This window comes from Nomascus leucogenys, chromosome 13 (assembly GCF_006542625.1).
Source record: "Nomascus leucogenys isolate Asia chromosome 13, Asia_NLE_v1, whole genome shotgun sequence".
NCBI lineage: Eukaryota > Metazoa > Chordata > Mammalia > Primates > Hylobatidae > Nomascus > Nomascus leucogenys.
In genome coordinates this window covers 58058961-58077025 of record NC_044393.1, presented here as the reverse complement: position 1 = coordinate 58077025, position 18065 = coordinate 58058961, and the positions used below count along the sequence as shown (strand labels likewise).

Here is an 18065-nt window from a genome sequence, read left to right as displayed (position 1 = left end):
TACTCTAGAACTCTGATCTCAGCATGAATTCATTGGATGAGCTATAAAATTCTTACTTCTCTGTAGTAATGAACTGCAAGTCATCATGACTTAATATGGCCTGGCATATGCTTGGGATGTGAAAAACGGAAGACAGACACTTTTGTCACCTAGAGTATATGTTCCGGTGAATTTCAAACAGACGTATCTTGTTGAATATATTTTTAGTTTTTTTAGTGTCAGTACATTTGAAGAAAAAAAAAACTTCACACTTGTTTTTCCTCCCTAATCAGAGGAAGCTTTGTAAAATTCACAAGAATGAAAGAGAGAAAAAAGTTCATTGATATAAAAAAAAAAAAAAGTTTTTCTTTTCCTTTTGCATTAGGAGAGAAGTTGAAAAAGATAAAAAGAAAGAAGTTAGAAAAAAATAAAGGCAGCAAACTGGTTTACCTGAAAAAGGACTTTAAACCCAGAAGAAAACTCTTGCCTGCCCATTTCTTCTGATCTGGCTCTATGTCCACACCTGACTCTTTGACAACAGCCTGAGCAGAAGCAGACTCTGTCCAGATGACTCCTGAAGTTCAAAATTTGAAAAAGGTAGTTCTGGAGAATACCCCAATGGGAAGGGGTCAGAAATTCCAATGATTAAGTTAAGAAATTATCAAAGACCAATTTGCCCCTCGGTATGCAGAGCAAGGTATAGACTTCCTACCACTTACTTCACGAAGTGCTCTTCTAAACAAAACCAGGAGAATACTTCATAAAATAATGGGAGGCCCAAGGAGAATCCAAGATTATACTATGAATGTTATAACCAAATATGAAGGTTTAGCTTTCAAGATGTGTTCAGCTTGCCCTTTATACCCTCAAATGACACATCCACACACTTATCCAAGACCATGGTCAACTCTTTTATGCCAGTGAGATGCAGTGTGTTAAAACAGCTGCACAATCCATGCCAAGTAGCTTTATTACTAAGTATAATTCTTCATTAAAAAATAAGAATGAGTAGCAAAAAAGGAACAGTGAAGAAAAATCAAGAAGAGAAAAATTAAATACCATAGAAGGAACAAGCAGAGCAGTTCCTGCGAAAAAGGTATAGCTGGGGAACTATAAAAACAAAATTCTTTCATCAACACAGAAAATCTCTCCACAAAGTTAGAAGAGAAGGAAAATAGCTGTATCGTTAAATAAGCAGAAAATCAGAATATGATGTTCTCTACAGACAATCCACTAAGAGATTGCAAAGACAGAAATAAATTATATCCTTTAATATGCCAAGAAGATATAACCCACATGTTCTCAAGATAAATAATCATCAGTCCTCAAGCAAAAGAATGTGACAGCACTATTTGTCATATCTAGTTCATCATAGATTTACCTGGTATTTGGAGGGCTATCTGTGTTTCCTAACAAACACTGGGAGAAGACGTGGAAAGGAGAAGAAAGTTTGGTCTAACTCCTCTGTCATAGTGAGGAGATACTGGATTTTATCCAAATATTTGGATGAAGAAACAGCTGTGTGAGAACAGTACTTGGTGTTTTTAGATTAACAGCCAGAAGTCTGAATACAATGGGTTAAAAACAATTACTCATGAGAAGTAGAACTGGGGTTTAGAAAGACAAAGGAAGGGAAAATTTCACACTGTTTTCATGTTTTTATTGTTTATCATATAAATCTCTCATTTAGTTCAAGCAATGCTCTTTGTCTCACGAACGGTCATACCTGGAATCATCTCTGTGGATTTACTTTTCCTGTTGTAAAACTATAGTTGATTTTATTACCCAATATGATATTCACTATACAGAGACCTTTGAGATATATTCCTGTTTGAATGTAGTGTCATAAAAATATCTGTCTCTGCAGATAAATTGTGTCTTTTCTTTTGTCAGAAATAAAAACTGAGGCGTTTAGCTGCCAGGAAACTTAAAAGTTGAAGGCATTGCTCATTTGTAGTTATCAATTCGCCTAGGTGTCTAAGCTTTTAGATCGTCTTTATCTTGCTTTTATTCCTGTTGACAAATTTGGCTTTTTGCTTCCTCAGATGCTTGAATTTGTGGAAATTTTGCTGATGCTAAATATATCAAAAAGATGTTCGTTCCACTACTGTAACAGATGTTTGCACCATTCACAGTTGTGCCACATTTTCCCCCATACATTTTAAGTTGCTTGATTATCCCAATTATCTGTAATATATTATATCCCCCATCCCTATCACAGTGCTGTGTATGTAGCAGGTTCCCAGTAAATGTTTCCATGTTGGACTGACTTAATCACGGTTACCACAGCTTTTCAATTTATCACCAGCAGTAAAATTTTTTCCCAAGTTACATATAAACAAAAAGAAAGTGTTTTACCTCTTAGCTACTTTTATATGTGCTAATAAAATTCTTCTAAAAGAAAGCAAATATAAAAGACTAACTTGTGATTCATAAACACAGAAATATTGCAGTCATCATTCACTGGATCACTTTAAATGCAACTTTGACTTTTAGAAGTAAATATATGATATGAACAATGAAAACAATCCTTCTGAACTAATCCACTGCAAATGATCCTCAGTAGTAATATGTATTTCTCTACATATCCCTGCATTTAACAAATATCTGAACCTAAACAGGAATGGAGTGGGACCAAAGCTCAGATGTACTTTTGAGAAAAATCGATTCCTACATCTTTAGAGTTCAATCTGCTAAAACACTCAGCTGCCTCATCAGTGGAAGTTTGCATTGAAAGGTTATTGAGCGATGATGTTTTCTGGTTGTGTAACAGTCACAGAAAACTTTGAAAAACAACATTGTACTACTAATTCAAAGTAAAGCACCTATGTTTCCCTATTACTTATCGCTCCCATGCTTTAGTTTTCTCAGAGGTAGACAAACCAATGTTCCTTACACAGGCCGAAGAGGTGATTCTACCAACAAAGCTGTTCCTTTGCAGAAGCACAAGGAAATGTTGTGTCTATGGTGTGTTATGGATGCCACAGGCTGACATACCTGTCTCCGAATTTTTCTCCCATGGGGTTGAAACAAACAGAGAAACATCCCACTATACAGTTGGTCCTTTAGGTCATAGCATCAGCAGCAAATAGCTGAAGTTAGCATGATAGTAGCTTATGGGAGACAGGACAAACATTGGCAGACATTGACATAAATACATGTATTAGAAAAGACTTCAAGTAGAGATTAAAAATAAGAAGGACAAGGGCATTTCCCTGGACTATAGATGTCAGGATAATTAAAATAGAGATTAAAAATAAATAGAGATTAAAAATAAGAAGGACAGGGGCATTTCCCTGGACCGTAGAGGTCAGGATAATCCTGATAGTAAAGAGGGAAGCCCCAGGGATGGTGCAGAATGAAGTACCCACAAGGCACATTGAGAAGCAGGAAACACTGGAGAGGGAGTGCAACTAAGAAGGGATGGGAAAGGTCAATACTTAAACATCATAGCTTTTTCTGTGGCCTCCCATGCACATTAAAATAGAAAACAGTAAAGGTGATAACAAAACACAGCGCACTTTGATTCAAATATGCAAATTATTCAAGAGAGGAAGATAAATCACAAGCATGTGTAAACAGTAATCATTTACTTTTCCTTGTTGAAATACTACTTTACCATAGCAAGCCAAACTTCTGAGAGGAAATGGTGATACAGAATGATCAACTCTGGGTAAACTCTGTAAGAAAATAAAATCTGAAACTGGCTCTCCAAAAAGAACACCTAATTATGAGTACAATTATGAGCAATGATGCTCAAAGCTCGCTGCATGTTAGAATCACCTGGGAACTTTCAATTCATAATCATCCCTGAGATTCAACACTCTGCCAGAGATTCTGATTTAACTCAGCCAAGATGGGACCCAGGCATCAACATTTTTAAGGCTCCCCAAGTGATTCTAATGTGCAGCTAGAGTTGCAAACTACAGTTAAAGCCACAATGTAAGTTTTAGGGTTTCAAAATGATCAGAAGCTGCCACTGCAGGTTTCTGCATGCACAGAATTTTTGTTTCTGATTTTTTTTCACCATGAAACTGTTGAAGTTGCCATCATTATATAAATCAGACTATTTACAGTACTATTCTAAAATACCCCTCGTTTTGCAGTAGACCCATGTCTACTCAATTTCAAGTATGTAACAGAACAAGTTAGAGGGACAAATAATTGAATTCTAAATACCACACTTGTTGAAATCTCATGTTTATTAAGGGTATTCACCACAAAGGATAGCCTTGTTTTAAAATTCTTAGCTTTTTTGAGATGAAGTTTCACTCTTGTTGCTCAGGCTGGAGTGGAATGGCGTCATCTTGGTTCACTACAACCTCTGCCTCCCAGGTTCAAGTGAGTCTCCTGCTTCAGCCTCCCAAATAGCTGGGATTACAGGTGTGCACCATCACGTCCGGCTAATTTTGTATTTTTAGTAGAAACGGGGTTTCATCATGTTGGCCAGGCTGGTCTCGAACTACTGATCTCAAGTGATTCACCTGCTTCAGCCTCCCAAAATGCTGGAATTACAGACGTGAGCCACCGCGCCCAGCCCAATTCTTGGCTTTTCAAATCAGTGACTGGTTGGTTGTGTGGAGGGATGGAAGAAGTAACCAGAAGGCATGAGAGAGTTAAATTGCAAAGGAGCATGAGCAAAGCTTTTGAGAGTAGCATATGTTCATGATTTTGACAGTGGTAATGGTATTGGGGCCCAGAAAACAATACCTCAAAACATGGCCCCCTTGCATGCTGAGTACTTTGAATTAAGATTAGAAGACCTCAGAAGCAAGATCTCTGACCTTCTCCTGCCCTCTTGTCTCCTGCCTCATTTCTCCCCTTAGCTGAGCCACAGAAACCAGAATTCTTCTTCCCCATGGCAGATCATAGAAACTAGAACCCTTCTTCCCCCAAAGAAAGCCATAAAACCCAGAAAGGTCACTCTCTTCCTTCTCCCATCTTTCTCTCTTGAAGACCTTCATAGACCCATAGCCAGGAGGAAGAAACGCCACACAGGGATACCAGAATCTGGACAGGCCTTGCTGGGTCTCCCCGCTCCGTCTATTACTATTAGATCCTACTCCTTCTGTCCAATTCCATTTCTACATGGCTGTAGAACCCAAGCATAAAAATAGTGTTCCCTGGGGCTTTGGGTCTTCATTTCTGGAGACGCCTGTGTCGTGTAAAACGTTGAATAGATAAATTTGTTATACTTTTCTCTTGTTAATCTATCTTTTGACGGAGGCGGAGCGGGGAGGCGGAGCGGGGAGGCGGAGCGGAAGAAGAGGATGACGACGATGAAGACTACAGGAGTGAGGCGAGAGGACTGCTCGCGGGAGCAGACTCTCCAGGGACTTCCCAGGCCATCAGCTGGCAGGGCAGATCAGAGGGGATGACCGGTTCTAATGAGCTCAAGCTCACCCAGCCACCCGAGGATGTCATCTCCTTAGTGAAGTTCAGCCCCACCACCTCCCAGTTCCTGCTTGTCTCCTCCTGGGACACGTCACTGCTCTTCTACAATGTGCAGAACACATGCTCAGGTAATAGCCCTTGCTCTCAGGTCCATGCGCTCAGGTAACCAGCACACCGGCGCCATCCTGGACTGAGCCTTCTACGATCCAGCACAGGCCTGGAGAGGAGGACTAGATCATCAATTGAAAATGCATGATCTGAATACTGATCAAGAAAATCTTGTTGGGACCCATGATGCCCCCATCAGATGTGTTGAATACTGTCCAGAAGTGAATGTGATGGTTACTGGAAGTTGGGATCAGACAGTTAAATTGTGAGATCCCAGAAATCCTTGTAATGCCAGGACCTTCTCTCAGCCTGAAAACGTATATACCTTCTCAGTGTCTGGAGACCGGCTGATTGTGAGAACAGCGGGCTGCAGAGTGTTGGTGTGGGGCTTATGGAACATGGGTCACGTGCAGCAGAGCAGGGAGTCCAGCTTGAAATACCAGACTCGCTGCATATAAGCATTTCCAAACATATTAAGCTCTATTGAAAGCGGAGTGGCAGTTGAATACTTGGCCCAAGCCCTGAGGCACAGAAGAAATATGCCTTCAAATGTTACAGACTAAAAGAAAATAATATTGAGCGGGTTTACCCAGTCAGTGCCGTTTCTTTCCAGAATATCCATAATACATTTGCCATAGGTAGTTCTGATGGCTTTGTAAATATTTGGAATCCATTTAACAAAAAGAAACTGCGCCAGTTCCATCGGTACCCCATAAGCATTGCATCACTTGCCTTCAGTAATGATGGGACTACGCTTGCAATAGCATCATCATATATTATGAAATGGATGACATGGAACATCCTGAAGATGGTATCTTCATTCACCAAGTGACAGATGCAGAAACAAAACCCAAGTGCACTTAATCATCTTGTGAAAGTGGTTTCCCTATGGAAAGCTTTGTTTGCTTCCTACAAGTGCATGCTTATTCCTTAAGGGATGTGTTATAGTCACTGTAGAGTTCTCTGTTTTCTGTCTTGCAAGAACCTTGTCTATGTACCTTAATACTTTGTTTAGGATGCGGAGTCTTTGTGTCCTCGTACGGTAGTCTGAAGAATTCCCCCTTCTATCCCCTAGTAAGCCCAGTTGCTGCATATGAACAGTTTGAGCTCTTTTTGTAATATAATCTAAACCTGTTATTTCTGTGCTGTCTAATAAATCAGAGATTCAGAACCCTTAAAGAAAAAAAAAAACAGTAAATTGGAGATAGAAAGAGAGAAAACCAGGAGGAGGGAGGCCACTCAGTTTACACTAGGAAGTTCTGGGCACTGGAGGAAGGCAGGGTGAAGATGTTGTGATGGAAAAGGTACACAAATGATAGTTGTGGTCGTTAGACAACTATATGCCATAAATTGCATCATACGTAAACTAATCCTTATTGGTTTTAGTGGCATTGCTAAAACATTTGTTCTTTAAAAATACTTACAAAAATAGCCCTTAAATAATCGATGACCTTTGACTGTGCAGGAACACTCTTCGCTTATTGATATTCTCTAAATGCATTATTCTCCTTACATATAGAAAACAGAAGATAGAATTATTGTTACTTTGATAATAGGTTCTGTTAAATTTCATATGCACATAGCCAAGCCGGGAAGTACCAAGATGCATAGGCTTAAAATTCCTACATAAGTATTAGAGTAAGAACACCACATAACAAAGAATTTCTAAGTTAGTCAATCCCCACTGAATCTATGTTAAAAATAGTATGAACAGAAAATAAGTTTAAAATGAAGAAAACATCATACAACTGGTAGTTTTCAATTAATACTCTGAAACACTGAGTTTCTGTTACCATTGCCCTCTAATTTTTTTTAGGATCCACAAATTCGTTAAAAAATATTTCAAGGCCACATTTCAGACCATATTGAAATATTAAAGCGTTACTATTGAAAAAATAGGAATATTTTATTAGAAGTGCCAGGAAGCTGAATTTGTTTCATTTTTCACTGGTAGGCAAAAACACCCTCTGTGTTAAACTAGAGGATCATCTATCATTACAGAGTATCTTATGGTTCACCCTGGAAATGTCCACTAGGACTACCTGGTATAAAAGAATATTCATTTAGAATCATTGCACTCGAGTAAAAGGAAACACTTCAACTTGGAAGAAAACCTACTGTCACTCTATTAGTGTCCTAATGGCTTTCCCAGAGTAAAGGCTTTAATGGAGATTTTTTTTTATTATCGTTCTTAATTAGACAAAGCACCTCTGGGAAGCTGATCTCTTGTGACTCAAATTCATTTACTGAGAACTGTGAGAGTATACAGGAAAAAAAATGAAACAGCAGCAGGAATATACACTCTGCAAAGAATTCTTGTTTTCAAAATGCTGAGCTTATTTGGTCAATGGAATTTACTTATAATATTTATTTTCTGGTTTTCCAATTTACCCATTTCCACAGCCAGCCCTGGGAAATTTTGCCCAGAAAACCCATGGGGGCAAACCACAAGTTTACTTTTTCCAGGGAGTGCTTCTTATTACCCAATATTCTCCCACTCCTCTCTCCCTTACCTCATTAAAATGTACCTTTCCTGTATTTTACAACTCTGGGTCTGTGTTCTGTTAGATAACTTGAGTATTTTTTCTATTTTGACTTAAGGTGTAGCTGACTTAATGTGTGAAGCCTACTGAAGAACATTTTTTGCATTTTAACAAGGATCATAAATTCCTGAGCCAAAAGCCATAAAGAATGATGGAAATTTTACATACAATCAAAGGTCATAGAGGTCTCTTTGAGCAAGATGACTTTTCAGTCTCTAACAGGACCACAGAGGAGGCACCCTAAGGCATGCTTAGCACCCAATTAGTTGCAGGCAATAAGTGCTCAGTACGTATTAATTTAACTAAACGAAGCATTTGTTTAAATGAAACGGAGAGGGAAAAGGAGGTAAAGAACAGATCCCAGTGAAAAAATATGAGGCACTTATGCATATATCAGAATATCACAATAATAAATAAGTATGTATGATTATTATTTCTCAATTAAAAATAAATAAAGTTTCAGAATGTATGGAGCTGGAGGAAGAGGTCTAAGAAGTCAAGATCAGAGAAGTAAAAATGTAGCCAAGATAGAATTGATTTGCAGAAGACAGTGGGAAAATAATTTCAGGGGGAATTAGGACTGCTAATAATGTTAAATCCTACAACTCTAGAAATCAACAAAACCAAGACAAGCAAGGATATTGACTGGTTATTAGAAACTTATTATAATCTCCAAAAGGGCATTTTTTGGTGGTATAATGGGAACAGAAAACAAATTGAAAAAATTGAAGAATTAGAGAAAAATAGAAAACTAATGACAATGAAGCTGTGCAGACTATTCTTACAAAGAATTTGGCTTAAGGGTAGAGAAAACGAAATGGACAAATATGCAAAGTGTTGACATGAACAAGATATCTCTGCAGATAGGAAAGATCTGAGGATGTTTATACAGAGGACTAAGGTCCGATTTTTTATCTCACCCAAATTCCTACCTAAGGGGTCTAGGGAGTCATACCCTACAAACTGTAAATTCTCATTCTTTTCACCATAATCTTTATACAACACTTGTAAGTCTAGCCATTTCAGCTGGAACTGTGTGTGTGTAAATGTGTGTGTGTGCGCGCATGTGCATGTGAGTGTGTGTCTTAGATGGATTTTATTTGACCCTATATATCCTGACTTTTCAATCTGACTCTGGCATAACATTATGAAACAAGGAAAAAAATACTTAATCCCAAAATATATTTCTTTGCCATACCTTGAAATTGCCCTGCAAAAATCTCTTGTGAGAAAAATCCACATTCTATAGAGAATCCTCTTCCCGCTTTGTTTTCCTTCCTTCCTTCTCAGACCCAGTAGATAATCAACTAAGAGCCAAGCACCCTTTTAAGTCCAATAAAAAACAATTTACAACCCACTCTCTCTCAAGTCTGCTATCTAAGAGCTTCCTCTGCACAATAAAACTTAGTCTCCACAATCCTTTATCTTTAACCCAAACATTCCTTTCTATTGATCCCAGGTCTTTAGAAGCCTGCCCCCATCCCCAGTCCCCCTAAGCCCCTCTTTGAGTTGTCCTGCTTTCCTAAACCAAACTAATGTATTTCTTAAATGTATTTGATTGATGTCTCATGCCTTCCTAAAATATATAAAACCAAGCGGTATCCCAACCACCTTGGGCACATATTCTCAGGAGCTCCTGAGGGCTGTGTCACAGGCCATGGTCACTCATATTTGACTCAGAATACATCTCTTCAAATATTTTATAGAGTTTGACTCTTTTCATCAACGATACCCTGAAAGAAAGGCAGCTGAGTGGGAAAGATGAAAAACATGAAATAAAGTCCAGGTGATCCAGGTAAGCATAGAAAGCAAGAGTCAGTTTCAGCAATAAAAAAGTGAACTATATAAAGAAAGAAATAAGCAAGAAAAATCATGAATTTAAAGTGTGAGATCTGAAAGAAGGAAGAAGTGAACCACTAATTCATAAAGTACAAATTGAGATCATTCTCATGGTTTGGAATGGAGCTGGGAAATTGAGCAGAATTTAAAATCTTTAGAAAGAAGTACCAATATGCACAAAGAAAATATATTTTCTTTAAACAAGTGCTATAAAGTATAGCATAAATGCAAGCAAAATTTTTTTTAATTGAAGATAATAAAGTGTGAAGGTGTTAAAGCTACAAATCTACATACCAAATGTCTGCAGGTTGGAAAAAAAAAAAAATATATATATATATCATTATAATTTTAATTTTAAAACCTGAATTCGGTGGCCTAAGGCCATGAGTTTCAGGAGTAAGATCAATAGAGAGAATATTTTCTAGATAGTATTTTCGTTTGTGAGTGGGCCAAGAACCTGAAACTGCTGCTTTTCACCATAATCTTTATACAACACTTGTGAGTCTGGCCATTTCAGCTGGAACTCTGTGTGTAAATGTACGTGTGTGTGTGCACGTGTATGCATGTGAGTGTGTGTCTTATGCTCTGTTTGTATCAAAAGACTAAAGGGGAATTACAAATTTTAAGTCAAATTTACTAATCAAACATTGGGAATTGGGCTAGCTAGAAGCAAAAAGGAAAGTGGGTTTCCAGTAGTGCTTGGGATTACGGCATTTAGGAAGAGCTCTGCCCTGATCTTCAACCACTAATAAAAGGAAAAGAAGGAAGATGTAACCTCTCTGCTGAGTTCTACTCAAACAAGGAGGAAAAAAAATTGCTAATGGGACTCCCTTCATAGGAATAGGTGAATTAAATCATTCCTGAGGCTCAAACACAACAAAAACCACCTGCCAACAAAACATCAGTGAAGACACAATGTACTGTGAAGTCTTCAGACAGTGGAAAGCAAGGCATTCTTTTTGACATATGGACTATTGAGGGTGAGCTTGGCATATCTGCTGCCCAGCACCAGTCTGATAATATTCATAAGTGAGGAGGAGTTTAGAAGCCCACAGAGATCTGTAAACTAAGAGGCAGATAAACATGGCACAGAAATGGTTGTTGCTAAGGTACCATGGGGAAAATGAATTTATTGGTGATACACACCCAAGATTGTGTACTGGCAAATATATTGTTTACACCTAGAGTAATACTCTCCTTGAAGGCTTCATCAGAAGCAATATGATCTCCTTCCTTCATCCTTCCTGACTTGTATTATCCATCCTCCCACCTAGCCAAGAGTTGTAGTTGATGATTCCTATTTTTCCTCCTTATTTCTGCTCTTTTCACTAGAGCTTTGGGCTTTTATTTATTTTGTTTAATTTATTTATTTGAGATGGAGTCTTGCTCTGTCACCCAGGCTGGAGTGCAATGGCACGATCACTGCTCACCCTAATCTCCGTCTCCTGGATTCCAGCGATTCTCCTGCCTCAGCCTCCTGAGTAGCTGGGATTACAGGCACCTGCCCCCATGCCTGGATAATTTTTTGTATTTTTAGTAGAGATGGGGTTTCACCATGTTGGCCAGGCTGGTCTCAAACTCCTGACCTTGAGATCCATCCACCTCGGCCTCCCAAAGTGCTAGGATTATAGGCATGAGCCACCATGCCCAGCCTGGGCTTTTATTTTAACTGCATACCAAGACATATTTTCTTGGTTACCATCTCAGACATAATATGATTACTTTTATGCTCATCTCCTCCCATCCTAAATTTCCCAGGTCTTTTTTTCCTGATCTACATTTCCCAGGCTTAAGAAACCTCTGGGTACAAATTTACATGGTTAACATTCAAATCTCACTTCATACCTGCAGGGATAGGACTTCATTGTGGTTGCGAGTTTCTCCAATTCCCCCACGTTTTTTTTTTTTTTTTTTGCGGCCACTTTCCCAGCCTCCCCTCCCCTCTCCCCTCCCCACCCATCCCTGCACCCCCAGGTATTTCTAAGAGTCTCCAGAAAATGTTTCGTGTCTCTGAAACTCTCACCGTGTCACAAATAGAAAGCAAGCCCCTTTTCCTGCTGTATGCCATCAATATCTTCTATCTGGAGAAATAAATAACATTGATTTTTCACATTATGTTTCAAAGAAATCCTTGGTGAAAATGAGTCCTCACAGCCTCAGCCTTTGTTTTAATGGCTCATGGTAATCTTTACTGGACACAGAATGCTGTACCACACCATCTTATCATTAACCCAAATACCATGCTCATTCCTCAGTCATCCAGGCAGAAAAATTTTCTCCTCTAAACAAGTGAAAACCATACAAACATTTGCCTGCAGGAGCTACTAGTGGCGTCTGAGACTGATACTCAGTTTAGACACAGCTGGTGCTGCCCTTGTCATGTGTTAGCGACGCGCAGGATCTTCCCCTCAAGCTATAAAACTGGATGCCACTTTTGAAATATTCTCTTCTCCCTTTCCATATAGCCCAACCATTAAAATCTCCATTCTTCTTCAGTTTCTCTGTGTCTAGAGTTAATTTAGTGGTATGCTGAAGCCAATTCATACCGACTTGCAAGAGCCAATTGTTAAGTTTTCGGGAATTTTGTGAGCCAGTTGATCTTACACCAGTAGCCTGAATTCAGCCATTGTTATTTACACCCCAGAAGGGGCCAAATTCTCAAATCACGGCTTTTTCCCCTACCGAAAGCCAATTGCTAAGTATTTATCAGTACACCATTGGATAAATTCAATTTTTTCATGAATGGTTTAATTCCTTGACACCCAGCTTTTCAGAGTAATTTCTCAGCTGCTTTCTTGCCTTTTGTGCCATCTCATAGCAATTCACTCAAATTAAATCAATGAATGTTTTAAGATTTAAATTAGTTCCTACTATCAAGATGCTCAAGTATAAATGTGAAGTCAGCCAATATGTTATTGATGATCTAAAAAAATAAATCATATAAGATAATCCATGGAATGCACTTAACATGTTGCTGTGAGTCATAGAACTCATTCAATAAATATTGTTTGTTATTTTTATTAGCACTAATCTCCTGCTATTCATTAAGCACATATTCACTTATAAAAAAAACTCCATACTATTCTTCAATATGACAAATTTTTTCTTATCTCTCCAAGTGTATTTCCAATCTGTAATCTCCTCTCATCCTCCTTTCCCTTAAATATTTCCAGGTCCAGAGCAAGGCTCACCTTTCCTAAGAGCGTTTTCTGAACAACACCAGACCACAACGATCTCTCTAGTTTCTAAATCCCTTTAGTATTTTATTCTACCAAGACCCTAGAACTTAAGACAGTGCCACTAATGTTGTTCTGGGTTTTGTAAATGTGTATTTCTTTTTCATGATAAATTGAGGTCCTCAAGAGTGAGAAACATCATACGAATATTTGGGGACCAATTCACACATACTTCTATGCCTCTAGCCTTCATCCATTCTTGTCTACTCTCAGCAGAATATTGTTCACGAGTACGAGTGCCTGTGTACATTAAGCCCTCTCAGTGAAGACGATACCAGTCAAACATAGTGCCATGACTCCTGAGCCTCCTAGGATCTATTCTACATTTTCACTAGGGGGAAAATATCACTATAAGGCAAAAAGGTTTACCTCCTTCCAAGCTGTGACCCTTGTGGCACATCCTTATTTTCTTTCATCTCTAAGAACAAATTAAAAATCATTAAGATAGAAAGCAGTTTTCATTTATTTTTATTACTTCGTAATTCCAGCCATTTATAACTCATTTAAACATTGTCCATAAATTTCAAAAATATATGGCAATAAAAGTAATTTAAAAACAGAAGTTAAAACAATGCCAATGGCAAATCCTTTCCAAACATAATATGAACACTGTCAGCAGAATAGATGCCAAACTCAGAGGGACAAGGTGCATTTTATACTGGGATATCAATGTCATGAATGTGTGGACAGGGTCCATCTTTAATGAAAGTGATAAAATTTGCTTTCCATAGCTGAAAGGAAATGGCCTGTGACCAAAAAGGTCTGATCCATTACAGTAAGAAAGCTAAGCACACTGATTTAGCTATGTGGTGATTCTGAGGTCCCCTTAAATTCCCCCACCAGGGTATTTTCAGGATTGAATATTGACTCCATCAGTCTGCTCTCTATTCAAACCTATATGAGAAGAGGTTTATGGAAATGTCAAGGTCCAAAATGGAGAAGATGGTGGATCTCATTCAACCCTTCTAAAAATGAAAGATAGAATTTTGCCTGTAGTTAGCTTAGAGAGGAAAAATATTCCCCAAAGATGTGTCTTTTCCACTGGTTTTATATGTGAGAGTTAGCAGAAGTATGAGTATGTGTGTAGTGTGCATTTAATTCATTGATGCCCTGTTGGTATGCCATTGACGCAGTCTGAGCTACAAGAAATTAGATATAAAGATCATCAACTTCAAGTCATTTCCCTTTGACCAGAATTACCCTTTGGGGTTAAAGTGCTATTTCCAAGAAGAAATTTGCTAGAATTAAATCTAAACCAGATGAGGCTGGGTAATGGAAAAGCCACTGGAATCCATTCATCACAAATAATAATAACAGCAATAATGGTTTTTACCATATCAGGGAAATCATAATATATTTCTCTAAATTTTTGTGATTCAAATAATGTCTACAGTCTTAGCTAATAACAAACAGTACATGTATTTCTGGAAATGGTATTTTCATTAAAAGAATTCATAATCATTAGCAAGAAAAGGGAGCTTTGAGTAAAAAAGTAGCCATTAATCACCAGCATGCACCACTGGTTTCAATGATGTTGATAGCAGCATCTGAAGCAAAGCCCAAGGTGAGGTTAAAAATCAACAGTTAATTGCAGCAACTTAACAAATAAATGGCTGTTTAAAAGATTAGTAGGAAATGAAAGATGTCATTTGACTTGCATTCAGGTCCAGTAATGTAGCTGGAGAACATCAATACATACAATTCTTTCGTTAATTAAATTGAATTCTGTGATCTGAAGTTTTGGGATTAGGATTCTCCTAAGTAGAAAGTCCAGTGTTCTTTCAGGCAGTCTCCATTGCCAAGTTTGCAGTTCTCTGCTTTTAGTTACAAAACGTGTAGACTAAGAGGAATGATGGGGCAATTGAATTTTTGTGGATTGGATTAGTGCTGATTTCAAAGAAGTGAGTTTACTACTAGTGTTGTAATCTATGATAATGAAATGAAATATTTAAACTAAATTTCAACTTGAGCACAGCTTCCCTGCAAGATGGCCCTGGCAGCTGTCTCTGAATTTCTCAATACAGTACATCACCCCTACAAAAATTGCACATTTATGCAAACGAAGCTGCAAAAAGGCAAGAGTACTGAGTACAAATTTCCTCTTTTTCTTCTTTTCCAATTTGAAGCATTGACTCAAACCACCAAAAGAAGAAAAGCGTTACACAGTACTTACTTCAGGACATCAGCTTTTGGAAAAGAATGCCCACATTAACGAAAAAAAGGAAAGAAGGAAGAAATGAAAAAGAAGAAAAAGAATCACAATGAAGGCTTTTTTTTGAAAGTAGCTCCGTCTTCCATGTACCTCATTCAAATGTAGCAAAAAACGAAGGCAGAAGCCTGTTATGAAGGGAAAAGCTAAAATTGCATTTTAACATCCTTAGATTCAATTTATATCTTTTTCTTCTTTTCTGCTCTTGTTATTCATGGACTCTTTACAACTTCACTCAAAATATGTTACCCAATCACCAACTCTACAAACAGAATTTTCAAAGCTATACAACTGCACTGAGGAAGCAATTCTAAAAATTCAGTACAGCAATGAAGAGATATATCCTTTTTGTAAAACTCGATTAGCTAGTGATGGTGCTGGAGGGTGAGGTAGATTTAAGGTTTTACTTCATCTACTGATAGCAAGAGTTTGTGAGGGAAAAACTGTTACTGCCAAAATGAATGGAAGGCAAAACAATTTAAGTTTGTGTATGAATAAAAGTTACACAACAGTAGATCTTTCTGAAAGCTAGCAAAAGGTAAGGAAACTTTGAGTTTGTCTACCTTATCATGCAAAGTTTGGATTCATAATACCTTTAAAATCATTCCAAGTGCCACTGTTTTTGCGTAACTGTACCACTGTTTTCGCGTACCTGCACCACTGTTTTCCACCTATCCCGAATAATTAAGAATCTATTCAGTGAGCACTTATTAAATGCCTACACTGTGCAGGTATCATGCTCCATGATCTACAGAGAAGACAGGCTTTGAAACAAACATTTATAAATCCAAATATGATGCTATATTTGTTTTGTGCACAAGGCACCTTAGAAAAAGAGTAGAAAACAAATGAATATGTGTATTTGTGGTAGAGCTAATTTCAGGTCTAGCTAATTTTTATACTGATTGACTCTCATTAACACTAAATAAAATTACAGTTAAAGGCCAGGCACAGTGGCTCACACTTGTAATTTCAGCACTTTGGGAGGCTGAGGCAGGCAGATCACTTGAAGACAGGAGTTCAAGACCATTCTGGCCAACATGGGGAAACCCTGTTTCTACAAAAATACGAAAAATTAGCTGGGCGTGGTGGTGCATGCCTTTAATCCCAGCTACTTGGGAGGCTGAGACACAAGAATTGCTTGAACCCAGGAAGCAGAGGTTGCAGTGAGCTAAGATCGCTCCACTGCACTCCAGCCTGGGCAACAGAGTGAGACTGTGTCAAAAAACAACAACCACAACAACAACAACAAAAAAAAACTCAAAAATCTTACACTTAAAAATTTAAAATAAAAATTATTTTCTAATTATTTCTGATTCATTTCAACAAAGCAACAATATTAACATTATCCTGTTATTTATCTAAGGCATTAGCCAAGTAGCCTGACTGATGTTGATGCTGTCTATAAGACAATTTAATACCTTTACCAAACAGATAGTACCTTTACCAGATAGTAATTTCTAGTCTTCGGAGAAAAAAAAAAAAATCAGTAATTTTCCAGTGTTGTTTGTATTTATTTTTGTAACTTACAAATATAGAAGTAAGCCTTTTTGTGGGGTATTATTTGGTTTTTTTATGCTGTAATTTTCAATAATGTCTACTAATGATTACTATTAATACTTTAATATTAATACAATAATATTGAATCTTTACTGTCATTTAAAATCACCTCTTACTGTTTCCATTTGAATGCTACCATATTTAGCTAATATGAATCCTATTACTTATGTACATATTTACATGGAAATCTATGACTTTGTATCTATATAAGCATATATATAACTTGTGAATAATATATGTAACTTATAAAAATTTGCAAATATATAATGTATACAAATAAGAAGTTTGCTCATCTTTTAATATCATAAATGTTTTATAATATATATACATCATCCTAATGACTGCAAAGTGATTTACTATAAAAATTTCTGCAATGTATTTGATAATTTAACTAATTTAGCTAATTTGTTGCTGAATACACAAATGTATTCAGCAACAAATATTTATTCAGTTCTTAGTATGGACAATGTAAGGCCATAGTATGTCAGTTCTAGGTATTCAAAATACAGCAAAAACAAAAAACAAAACAAAAAAAACAGACAAAATTTCTGCCCTCCTGGAGCTTACATTCTAGTTTTATTTCTACTACAAAAAATTAATTATTTCCACAAAGCTTTTTGAGCTGCAGAGAAATTCTGTGTGCAAAGTATGGACACAGAGATTGCTCTGTGGTTTGAGTACCAAGGTGTCCCTTGAGGAACATGGTGTTTATTCTCCAACATATTCCTTCATTATTTAGCCCCAAACCCAGCTACGAGTTAACACAGAATAAGAGGAGGAGGAGGAGGAAGATGAGGAGGAGGAAGCATGATCTGCAAATGCAGCTTCAAGGTAATTCTTTTCTTCCCTCCATACCAGTAAGATGATTTTCTTCAACTCTTTCCAAACAGAATGCTAAGTAATGACTTAAAGCCCCAGTCCCTGTTTCAAGCAGCGTTTCTTCTCTTTATCAGTCCGTTCTCACATTGCTATAAAGAAATACCTGAGACTTGGCAATTATCAAGATAAGAGGTTTAATTAGCTCACCATTCCACAGGCTGTACAGGAAGCAGGGCAGCATCTGCTTCTGGGGAGGCCTCAGGGAGCTTTTACTCATGGCAAAAGGCAAAGATGGATCAGGCATCTTCGATGGCAGAAGCAGGACGGAGAGAGAGATGGGGTAAGTGCTACACGCTTTTAAACAACCAGGTCTCGTGA

At 37.6% G+C, this 18065-nt stretch overlaps 1 pseudogene; it reads left to right on the top strand.

The window, feature by feature from the left end:
- Positions 1-5353: 5353 nt before the first annotated feature.
- On the top strand, positions 5354-6345 carry LOC100595300 (annotated as a pseudogene).
- Positions 6346-18065: the final 11720 nt, after the last annotated feature.